Below are 12,559 nucleotides of genomic sequence, written 5' to 3' on the forward strand. Positions count from 1 at the left end.
GTGTGGGTTTCCCCCAGGTGATCCGGTTTCCTCATGCAGGCCAGGTGAATTGGCCATGCTAAATTACCCATAGTGTTAGGTGCTTTAGTCAGAGGGAAATGGGTCTGGGCCAAAGGGCTTGTTTCCACACTGTTGGGAATCTAATCTTAAAAAAACTTTCTGTACTTTTTGTGACATCCTCAGCATTTGTCTTCCCACAAAATTCTCCTTGCCAGGTTTTGATCCACTCACTTAACCTGTCAATATTGGGGCGGCACGGTGGCTAGCACTGCTGCCTCACAGCGCCAGAGACACAGGTTCAATTCCCACCTCAGGCGACTCTCTGTATGGAGTTTACTCATTCTCCGTGTCTGCGTGGGTTTCCTCTGGGTGCTCCGGTTCCCTCCCACAGTCCAAAAATGTGCAGGTTAGGTGAATTGGCCATGCTAAATTGCCCATAGTGTTAGGAGAAGGGGTAAATGTAGGGGAATGGGTCTGGATGGGTTGCTCTTCGGAGGGTCGGTGTGGACTTGTTGGGCCGAAGGGCCTGCTTCCACAACGTAAGTAATCTAATCTAATCTATTCTATTTCTGTGCCATTCATAAACCTGGCGATAGCTCATTCACTTCCATCATCCGATCATTAGTATATATTTATAAGTAACTGTGGCCCCAGCACTGATACCTGGGGAACTCCATCAGTTACAGGTTGTCATCCTGATAATGCCCCGCAATCCCAACTTGCTGTCTTTTATTAGTTAGCCAATCCTTTACCCATGCTAGTCTAATAAATCTAAAGTCATGGGCTCTTACCTTATTATCTAAATGTCATACCATTTACTGCTTAGAAGACAACGGTGATAAAGACTGAGTGTAGAATGTTTGTTCAATATGTTTTGTGCATGAAATGTGAGGGGAGTAAGAGGAAGAAATGATGAGAAACATCTCCTTTCCAAGAGTGCACAATTGTGTAAAGTCTTAAAAACTGACTGACACAAGCTACTGAATAGTTTCTGTTTTACAGTCCCTATCTATGAAAGTGTTGAGTGGATTGGGGGAGCTGAAGATTGGAATATTAACCAAATCAATCATCAAGGTTACCCCGAAGGTGAAGTTTAAAAAGAAGAAAAAAAAATTTAATTACAATGCTTTTATAGCAAGAACTGTACAGTGAAACAGATTAGTACTTTTAACTCAGGGAGAAGATATTCAGGTTGCTGATGCACTTTTTTTTATTCTCAGAGTTGTAAAAGATCCAGAATAAAATGAGAAAAGACCATTTTAACTTCTGTTCCATCAGATATAAGTCCATTATACAAAACTGTCCATATTCTAATAATTGCTTGCAAAATCACTGCAACGGACTTTAAGAATGGTTGGTGCAAAGAACAAGAAATTTCAAATGAAAAAGGAGGAGTATTCTTGAGGTTAAGGTTGAATCATAGTCCTGGACCAAAGGAGATGAGGCTTTGTTCTTGATTTAATCTGAAGAATACCTGTATTTGCATGCCAAAATGAAAGAAATCATTTGGATGAAATGTTTAATTGAGGTACCATCAACCTACTCAGGTAGATTTCAGAAAAATAGATAGAATAGACTGGGCTTTTGCCCAATAATTTAAAAGAAAGACACAGGATCATATATGTCTCAATAAAATCATGAGGTGGCTTCTGAGGAGATGTTTCCACTTGCACACTTTGATAGGTTGGTGGGTGGTTGGGTGGAGAAGGGGTGTGACAAAGAGCGAAGTGGAGTTCAGACCAGATCTGTCGTGATGTAATTGGTGATAGAGCAGATCCAAAAGACCAAATGGACTGCTCCTGCTCCTATGTCCAGTTAAAAGCATGGGAAAGTTTTCTGTGTCCTAGACAACATTCACCTGTCAAGACACCTTACTAATTTCTGAAACAAATTGCTTGGGGTAAGACTTCCAGAAAGTGGGGACTATTGTTGAACAGGAGGTTTGTTAGTAGGCAGGAGGTGGGACAACCACCTCTCACTTGGCAGGAAGTCCCACCTTCGAGTGCTGTTCACTAATCTGGCTGGTCGTTGGCTCAGAAGCTCAAATACTGCCAGTAGTGCACTGGTCAGGACTGAGATTGCAAGCATTCCCAGATTCCAAATTTTGGGAGTTCATGAACAGTCAAGAGCAGGTATCCTGTGAATGGGAGAGATGTCTAGGATGAGGAGTGGAGAGAGCAACTGTGGGGGCAACTCAGCTTTGAACGGAGGCTATTGCAGGAGACACCCTGTGATCTTCCCACATGCAGCCTAAGCAAGGTGATGTTCTGGGCTACTTAGGGGCCTCAGTTGAGCTAATGATGGCCTTGGCCTCTCCTGTCTCATGACAAAATGGTTGATCGGGTGGGCGTGGAATCAGTGGGAAGACCATCTGAAGAATTTTACATCCTCAACCTCATCCATAAACCCACTGGCAAGAATACATCGAACTCAGCTGTTGGTCATTTATCCGACAGATATTTGTGACTGGTTTGCAAAGTACTTGCTGCATAACATCAGCGTCTAGGCTGAGTTAGGTTGATTATCAATATACAACAGAATCAAAGTTTATGGTGTGGAGCTGAGACCACAACTAGATCAACCATAATCTTACTGAGTGTCACAGCAGGACAAAAGGAACAAATAGACAATAACTATTCCTAAGTTCCTTCCTTCATTCCTATGACCACATCATAACAAATTTCCATGACTGAGAAGTGCTTTATTATTCGTCATGAGTTAGGGTTCATTTTCAGTTTAGAGGCAAGTTCTAGGGGGAATAGAAACTGAAAGATTTATCTTGCCTGGACACGAAGGAAGGAAAGAGAGAAGTTAGTTGGATTAATGAGAGAGGGGAAGAGAAGAGACGAGATGAGAAGAGAAAAATATTAAGTGAGTTATGGAAGGCTATGGCATACATGGTTTGAGTTCTAGAAGGACAAGCAAATGGATTGTCAAGAACTTAAAATGTTTAATGGAACTCTTGGGTGGAATTAGAAAACAAAAAGGGATTTGGGTTTATGCTCTATGTCTTGACAAACTACTGATAAGTTAGCTTTGTTAAATGGTTTTCAACATTGCTTTGTTTTAAATAAAAGATAAATGTTAGTCATACTTCACCTTAAACAAACAGAGGAAATACCCTATTCTACATTGCATCCAATTCTCCTTCCCTCCAGTGAGAAACCAGACTTTGTAAAAACCCGAAAGGTCAAAGAGCGTGTATACCTGAGGACTGCAGCACACCAAACACCTGCCCTGGCCAACATGGAATTTTAACTGCACAGTAGCCTTTCATGTTCAATGGCACCATCTTCTTTCAATCTTTATCCACTTGATGCAACTTGGCATCAACAAACCACCACATTATTATGCCTGCTGTTGGACCACGCCAGTCATCATTTCTTTGCTTCTGGATTAATGGTGCTGGAAGAGCGCAGCAGTTCAGGCAGCATTCAAGTAGCTTCGAAATCGACGTTTCGGGCAAAAGCCCTTCATCCTGATGAAGGGCTTTTGCCCGAAACGTCGATTTCAAAGCTACTTGGATGCTGCCTGAACTGCTGTGCTCTTCCAGCACCACTAATCCAGAATCTGGTTTCCAGCATCTGCAGTCATTGTTTTTACATCATTTTGCTTCCATGCTTTAGTTTAGAACTGACGGACACCTAAGTCTTGCATGCTTCTGCCAGGTCACTTGGCGAGCAGGGGCAGCCACGCATCTCAGGCATCTGTGCAGGATACCTCTGCACTGACATTGCTTTGTTTGTACTCACTGATGTTAGCACTTACTTGGATGCTGTCAATTTCAGTGTGGGTCACATCTAAACACACAAGCTCTTGAGCTCTCACTGGCTGCCAATCTCTACTGTTTGCCTTGCTTTTTAATGCAGAGGGCGAGACAGGCAGCACTGTGATGGTGGGGAGCACTGAACAGTTAATCTGTCAATCAAGCAAAGGGTGGACATGTCACTGAACAGCACCATGCTACATCTTGCTTGTAGCATGTGCCAGTAGTTACACAGAAAACACAAAACAAATACTTCAAGCTAATGAAAATATGTGCAATTCAAAGGGGAAGAATCTTTGGTGAGGTGAACTTGGACTATAGTCAGTCAAGGGTTACTGTCATGATTAGTCAAAGGGCTTATCTGATTACATCACAAGGTATTGGTGACGGTCAATCTTGCAGGTAAATTGCAGGCAGGCCAAGGATTACAGGCAGATGAGTCAGGGTGTTGTTGAGACGTCAGTTCAGGCAATGGGCCAGTTTTTCCTGCAATGAAACAAAGGGTGGCACAGTGGCTCAGTGATTGCACTGTTGCCTCACAGAGCCAGGGACATGGATTCGATTCTAGCCTCGAGTGACTGTCTGTATGGAGTTTGCACATTCTCCCCATGTCTGCATGGGTTTCCTCCAGGTGCTCCAGTTTCCTCCCACAATACAAAGATGTGCTAGTTAAGTGAATTGGCCATACTAAAATTGCCTACAGTGTTCAGGGATGTGTAGGTTAGGTGCATTAGTTAGGGGTAAATGTAGAGTAATAAGGAATGGGTCTGAATGGGTTACTCTTCGGAGGATTGGTGTGTACTTGTTGTGCCCAATGGCCTGTTTCCACACTGTAGGGATTCTATGAATTTTATGATTGAGTCTGATAAAAGTATGTGCAAAAGCAGTTAGTGGCACGCTTAAGCAAGAAAAGTGGCCCCATTGAGTGAATGAGAAGCATGGAAGGCAGGAATGGGTAGTAGTCTGGGAGGATGAGGTGGGTGAGCACTCAAATGGTTATGACACATGCAACACTGAGGGTTATGGTCCATCAGCATTGGTCAGATATGTGTGCAATAGCAGAGTGGAATGAATACTGGCCTCTTGCGTGTAAGGCAGCAGAAAGATGATGGTACTCATCTTTGCAGAGCACAGACAATCGGGGCTTTTTTTTTACTACAGCACTATTTGAGATTCTGGAGGACCCTACACTGATGCGTACTGCTTTTCGGGACCAGTCTGGCTGTAACTGGTGGCATAGCCTATTCTGACGGTCTGTTGGTAAGAGGACTGATCTCTTCTCCCTCACCCATCCCAATAACATTTCCAGTTTTCTGGTGGTGCAGTGGGGAACGAACTTGCCTTTCTTCTGGGTCATCTCTTTGGTGATAAAGATCAACCAACACATTGTGAGGGGAAGTTCCTGTCATGCAGTATCTGAAGTGTAGAGCAACTGGGCTTTACATATGGTGCTAGAAGCATTGAGGCCAGAAGGCCCTGGTGAGAACTTGCGCTTTGTTTGCTATGCTATTCCCTAATGTGCCTGACATCTTAGCTGTATAATTAATGAGGTGAAATGCAGAAGATCATGTGAGGAAATATTCCTTGGGCCAAAGAGGAGTGGATGCCATGAAATGCTCTCACCACTACACTTTTACAGCTAATGGGAGTACTCAGGCTTATGTGGTTAGGTCTGATTATGCCTTTTAATACAAAGTAATAGCTATTACTCGAAACATTTTTACTTGATTCTTGTGCGCTAGAATTAATTGGTTTCAAATCATTGAATCTTGTGATGTCAGTCTTTCAGTTAATAACCAATGTTCAAATTTCAAATTCAAAAGGATTGTCACAAAATTCACTGAAAAGTAAAATCCTTAAGGAAAAATATATTGTAAATCCAGAAGTATACAATTTTAGGAATTCATTTTGTTGTTGCCAACTTCATATGGCTGATTGAACTAAGTTTAATTCCCACCTGATGATAGTATAGAATATGTGCATTACCATTTCATTCCATTATAGCTATGATTTCTAACCTACTCCTCAGGCATTTTTCACATTTATCAAATCTAAAATCCTGTCCTCAATGGTGTCGAGTTCAAAATGTATGCCTTAATGACAATTAGTACAGAAAGCTCCTCCAGAGAAGAACAACAACAAATCAAATGCACTAATAGCACTGTTGGCTCATTCAAGCAGCTGTTAATCAGAGATTAACACTAAATGCAATAAATGTATTTCAGAGAACGTTAAAATATGTACTTTCCTGCATTGGCATTAAGGTAGATATTGGAAAGTGAAACACCTATTCACCAACACTAAAGATACTTGTTTAAGGAAAGCTGACAATATCTTGAAACATAGAGGATAGATTTAGACATTATACAATAGTGTCTAAATTGGTAATGGTGAACAAATCCTTTCAAATTGTTTATATGGTGTTAGTAATTCACTATTGCCATTCTACACCAGCATATAATTTCAAACACTATCCCACGTGAATCTCTAGGCCCAAGTGGAAAAAGAATATTTCCCCTTTGCATTTTGCCTGAAGTCCTGGGGCTTCCCCAGGCTATGTTATCGACTCCAGGAGAAGTATTTTATAATGAGTTGGAAGGATAGTTCTAGTTAAATATAGATACTTGGAGAAAGTTGATGCAAGAGCTTTCACTGGTAAACTTCACAGAATGGATTCCAAAACCATACACAATTAACTATTTGGGTGCTTTATCCATAAAATAGTAAATCAATTATCTCATTCTAATCTCTATTCTTCTTTCTTAAGGATCACAAAACTCTATGGGTTTTTTTCCAAGCACCTGTCAGATATTGGCTGAATTCTTGATCAATTCATTTATTATGAACTTAAGATTCTATCCAAAACAACCCTGGACAATATTTTTCTATTAATCCTATAATCATCCTCCCGTTTCTATCTACAAGTACATTACCTTACATTTATTCATATTACATTTCACCTGGTCATTGACATGCCTTCAAATACTAGGCCTCAATGTCTCAAACTCTTTCTTCAAACTTGACTATTTCTGTATCACTCCTCCTTAAAGCGTATTTTCTTGACCAAAGCTTTGGACATCTGTCCAAATATCTCATGATCCACTATCAAAGGTTGTCTGATAATGTTCCTGTGAAATGTCTTGGGATGATTTACAACATTAAAGAAACTATATAAATGCAAGTTGCCATTGTTGCTGCTTACTGCCTGCCCAAACATGCAAAACAAGTCCTTGTCTTCCTGCAGATTGTTTTTCTTATCCGTCATTACATTAACTACACCTGCTACTTTCATAATTTAACAAAGTTGCGAGATGTAACCATTGATGCACCTTCCCTGATAATTCAGGAAAAAGCAGCTTTAAGATTGCCAATTGCAGCTGTATTCTACAAGCCACAATTAGTATACTTTCAAATTACGCAGATATGCTGTCGCCTACCAACTAACTGATTCCCAAGGCAACATTTGAAGTCTTTAGCGTAGATTACTTTACGTTGATAGGATTAATGTTTTGGTCCAAAATTCTGATTGCAATGAAGTTACCTACCAGAATGATGTTGTGGGGAAGAAGCAATGTTACAATGGAAATTTCCCAAAAGGAGAAAGGAAAAATCAAATGGAAAATTACTTCGCATTTGCTCTCATGAATTTTCCAGTAACTGGTCAATAAAGCATTGATGGTATAGGTCAATATTCTTTTCTTTCAACTTAAGGTAGTACAACACTCAGAAAGATCACAGGAAGGCAACAGAAGTAAAATACTGAACAGACTGCGATTTCTGGAAAGTTAAACTGTTGAATTAGTAAAACACAGAAGATCAGATATAGCAGTGAGTGTTTTTACAGATTAGTCTTGCACCATTGGCAGAGTTATACAGAATACAGAGGTTTGCTTTACTCATAGCTTCCACTATAGATGCTGCTTTTTAGTTAGCTGTACTCCCTGGAGGTGCTTTTGTTTGAATGAAATCTGGCCTCAGGCTACAATAAGTGTTTTTCAATTAGGACTGTCACAATATAATGATATGATGATATATCATGTGATATTAAGCCTATGATAATCATTTCACTCATTTTTTCCATATCATGATAATCATAGAATAACATTATCATAATAGATAAACATGAGGAAAGGTTTTACAATGTTGCTGTCAGAAATTATTTTTCTACAATAAAGTTATTATACTTTGACTTTTGTATATTAAACAATCATGGCAGGATTGCTGAATGACAGGTACTTTGAATTGATAGAAATATATGGATAAGAATGGACCAATATCTTTGTCAATATGTACAAGGAAAGTACAATATTATTACTCATTCAAAACTCCATCAGGTCTTTATGATCGCAAAGTGATACGTCTGAGGTGGCAGACAGCCCAATTGGATAACAGTAATGGAATTATAAATAAATGATATGAACTTTATTTGAATTTCAAAATATTCAAAGCTAAAAAAAATTGTATTGATTAATTGATATGCACAGATCACATAAACTAAAGCAACAAATTGCTATATACTTTTGAAATGCACCCAAGTTATAATTGTCTAATTTCAAAATGTCTTTGTGACATACTTTTGATTATGGAATGAATTTAATGGATTACTGCACAGTTCCAAATAAACTTTAGTAGAACGTTTTTTAGCTTCTGCTTCATAATTATTTGAAAGGCAACCTTGGAATTTAATCTAAATGATGTGTGAAAATCCAATAATCTGATCAGATATTTTGGATTTATACATTTAAAACAAATTGTCTTCATATTATACAAATGCAAACGGAATAACTCTAAACCAGAATCTTCATAAACAAATTGACCTGTTACAAAAACAGAAATTGCTGGAAAAGCACAGGAGGTCTGGCAGGATCCAGTAGGCGCAAAATGTTAACTCTGCTTTCTCTCCACAGATACTACCAGACCTGCTGTGTTTTTTCCAGCAAGTTCAGTTTTTCTGATTTACGCATCCACAGTTCTTTGGTTTTTTTGAACTGTTATAGCCTTTATACTTGTGAAATATTTTGATCACTCTGTATCATAGGAGAAAGTGAGGACTGCAAATGCTGGAGATCAGAGCTGGAAATGTGTTGCTGGAAAAGCACAGCAGGTCAGGCAGCATCCAAGGAGCAGGAGAATCAACGTTTCGGGCATGAGCCCTTCTTCAGGAACCACTCTGTATCACAACTCATTTGAAACATGTCAGGACTTTAAAGGGAACTGAACGCTTTTCTTGTGATCTCAGTTTAAGAAGGAAGAGCACCACCATACTTTTGAGGCAAAAAAAGAATCCTCACCCTCTAGTTATACATCACCTGCTGCTGATCATATCCCGACAGAATATGCCATAGGAATTGCTGAATGTTAAAGGAAGATATTCAATCTCCCTGCTGTGTAATGGATACTGGATTTCAAGCACTATAGGAATTATTAGAATATGTTCAAATAAATTCATTTGGGATTTGCTCCTTGGCTGTAATCCACAAATTACACTTGATAATTTGACCAACATTGTGCCCAAGTTCTGTTGAAATATCTGTTTTAATCTTATGAGAAAATGCCCAAATTTAAAATGGATGTAAATGGAAAAAGATAAATGTAAGTAGTGGGCCAAGTGGAACTCATGTCAATATAAATTTTCAGATTCATAAAAAAAAAATTTTCAATTCATTTAACCACGATTCATGCACATCAGATGAAAAATCTTTAAGAACCTGTGGTGAGAGAAGATTCTCAATTTTGAACTTTTACAAAATTCATTCAAATGTAAAGAAAGAAACATAATAAGCCTCAGATGGGATAATTTATTTTAAAACACTTAAACAATTCCAATTAAAATTAAAACACAAAGAAAATGAATTCGTTTCTTGTTGAACCTGAAAAACTGAAAGCACCATTGAGAGATTTGCCAAAGAAGGGAACTTGGATGGTACTCACATTTCAATAGCTGGGCAGTGGTCAACATGACTGATAGAGAAACACTGAGCCTTCAGTACAGATTTCTAGAAAACACATCTTTTATCTAAAGCAGGCAATATTGAACATACTCAGGAGTCGATAAAATATGAAGCTGGAAAAAGCACATCAGGCAAGCAGCATCAGAGGAGTCGGAGAGTCGAAGTTTCAGGCAGGACCCTTTATCAGGCATGGGGAGGGGGAAAGGGGCTGAGAAAAAAAATAGAGGGGAGCTGGGGGACTGGTAGTGCGAAAGAAGATGGACAGGTTATGTCAGGTCAAGGGGGCCGGGCAAAAAGAGAGGGCTGAACCTGGGATGAGGTGTGGGTGGGAAGTTTGAAAACTGGTGAATTCTATGTTGAGGCCATAAGGTTGTAAACTCCCAAGGCGGAAGATGAGGTGTTCTTCCTTAAGTTTGCATGTGGTCTTATTTTGACAGTGGAGGAGGCCCACAATGGACATGACGTTGGACAAGTGGGAGGGGGAGTTGAAATGGCTGGCAATCAGGAGGTGGGGCAGATTGGATCATGCAGACCATAGATGCTCCCCATATGCTCAATCTCTCCGATGTAGAGGAGACCACATCGGAAGCAAGAGATGCAGTATATCAGGACGTACACAGAGTGTTAGGCAGTATCTACGGAGGGAGGAACATAGTTAAATTTCAGGTCAATGACTTGGCAATATATCTCTTAACCTTTGTTCCCCTTGCCACATATGCTGCCTGAACTGTTGAATATTTCCAGTATTTTCCATTTTTATTTGATTAATATTCTCTTCATCCCTACTCAGTTTCACCTTCATGACATCAATAAGCCCACCTATTTCCACCTCCATAAGACCAGCTGACTTTGCCCTCCTCAGTTTACCTAAAACCCTCATTACCTTTATTACCTCTAGACTCAACTATTTAAATGAAAGCCAGCTGCTCTCCTATATTCTACTCTCCACTAACTTCAGGTCACCCAAACTCTGCTGCCTATGTCCTAACTTGCAGCAAATCCTGTTTCCTTATCAACTTTGTGTTGACTGATTAGCACTGCTCCTGATCAAGCAATACATTAGTTTTAAAATTAACTGTATAATTAAACATAAATTAACACTTTTTCAATAATCAACACATTTTAGAAATGGCAGAGCTGGTGATTTCTGCAAAATGTGGGAACTTCTGGCATGAAAACACATTTACATCAAGCACTTGCGCTGCAGAAACTTCGGCTCAAGATTATCAATTTGAAGGCCAAGCTACAGACACTGCGCCTCATCAGGGAGAGGGTAAGTTTCCCAGATACTGTCTTTCAGGAGCAGTCATTCTCTTTAGGATAGGGTCTTCTGACTTGCTCACTGGGTCAGGGACAGGAGGGTGACTGCAAGTAAGGCAGGTAAGGGAACCTAAAGGACAAGAACGCAGGCACATTAGCTTATGACGTAGTCCATCAGGTTTGATGATTTTTCCACTTGTTTGGATGAAAACGGGGGCTGCAGGCTTGACATGTTAACTGCCCATGACACTATGATATGAGAAGCTGTTCAAGAGAGGGGAGTAAGAAGAAATGTAGTGGTAGTAAGAGGTAGGGAGTGTTAATAGTGATGGGATTGACACTGTTCTCTGCAGCAAAGAGGGTGAATTCAAATCACTGTGTTCCTTGCTTTAAGTCAGAATTTGGGATATTTGTTCTGAAGAATTTGCAACTGAAAGGGGAAGATGTAATGATCACGGTCCACATTGGTAACAATGACATAGATAAAACTATGAAAGGTTCGACTGCAGAAGAACGAAAAGGGGTTAGACAAGTAATTAAAAAACAGAACCCTAAAAATGATCATGTTTGGATTACTCGTGAGACACTTGCAAATTGGTATAGGATGAATAAAATAAGAAAAATGAATGCGTGGCTCAAACACTGGTGAGGGAGAAGTGGTTTTTGGTTTGTATGGCATGGGCACCTGTACTGAGGAAAGTGAAATCTGTGTTGCTTAGATGGTATACATCAGCTATTGGGGTCTCATGAACCACAAGACGAGGGAAGTAGACAGGGCAGTGGCAGGCATTTAAAGGGATATTTTAGAATGCTTACAATAGTTATATTCCTACTATAAAGAAAAATTCTAAAAGGCGAAGCCACTATCCAATTAACTAAAGGTAAGGAAAGTATCAAACTTATGGAAAAAAGCATGTAAATGTGAAAATGTGTGTGGCAGGTCAGATTGCTGGTGAGAATGCAAAGAAAAACTAAAATGTTAATCAGGACAAATAATTTAGAGCTCAAGGGGAAGCTAACTAAAAATGTGAAAAAGATAGCAAAAATTTCTATTAGTTCCTAAAAAGGAGTGAGTGACTGTTGATCATCTAGAGGATGTGAATGAGGAGTTAGCAGCAGATAATAAAGAAATTGATTTTCTTTCTGTCTTTGCAATAGTGTATAAAAAAAAGGACAATAATACATGTTAAACAGATGACAGTAGGAAGAGAGGAACCTGGTAAATCATAATCACTAAGGTAATGGCACTAAACAAACTGATGGAGTTGGTTAGCTTCTGAGGCCTCACAGCCTTCCACTTAGAGTCTGAGAAAAGACAGTTACTGAGGTATTTAATGTTGAAACTAATTTTCCAAAAATTGTTAGAATTTGGATAGGTACCATTTGACTGAAAAGTAGCAAATATAACCCTTTACTCAAGATAGGGAGATGGAAAACAGGAAATCAGTCAGTTAACTGGACATCAGTCGCAGGGAAGATGTAAGAAAAGAAGTATAACTGGAATGGGGAAAAAAAACACAAGGTAATTGTATGAGTCAATTTGGTTTGTGAAAGGGAAGTTGTGTTTAGCTAATTTATTTGA

The 12,559-nt window shown here is 39.4% G+C and overlaps 1 protein-coding gene across 1 annotated transcript in view; it reads right to left on the reverse strand.

Moving 5' to 3' along the window:
- LOC140479961 (ERI1 exoribonuclease 3-like) overlaps positions 1-12,559 on the reverse strand; it is a 421,431-nt gene that overhangs the window by 293,104 nt on the left and 115,768 nt on the right. The window lies entirely within an intron of this gene.

The sequence above is a fragment of the Chiloscyllium punctatum genome, chromosome 7 (assembly GCF_047496795.1).
Source record: "Chiloscyllium punctatum isolate Juve2018m chromosome 7, sChiPun1.3, whole genome shotgun sequence".
Classification (NCBI taxonomy): domain Eukaryota; kingdom Metazoa; phylum Chordata; class Chondrichthyes; order Orectolobiformes; family Hemiscylliidae; genus Chiloscyllium; species Chiloscyllium punctatum.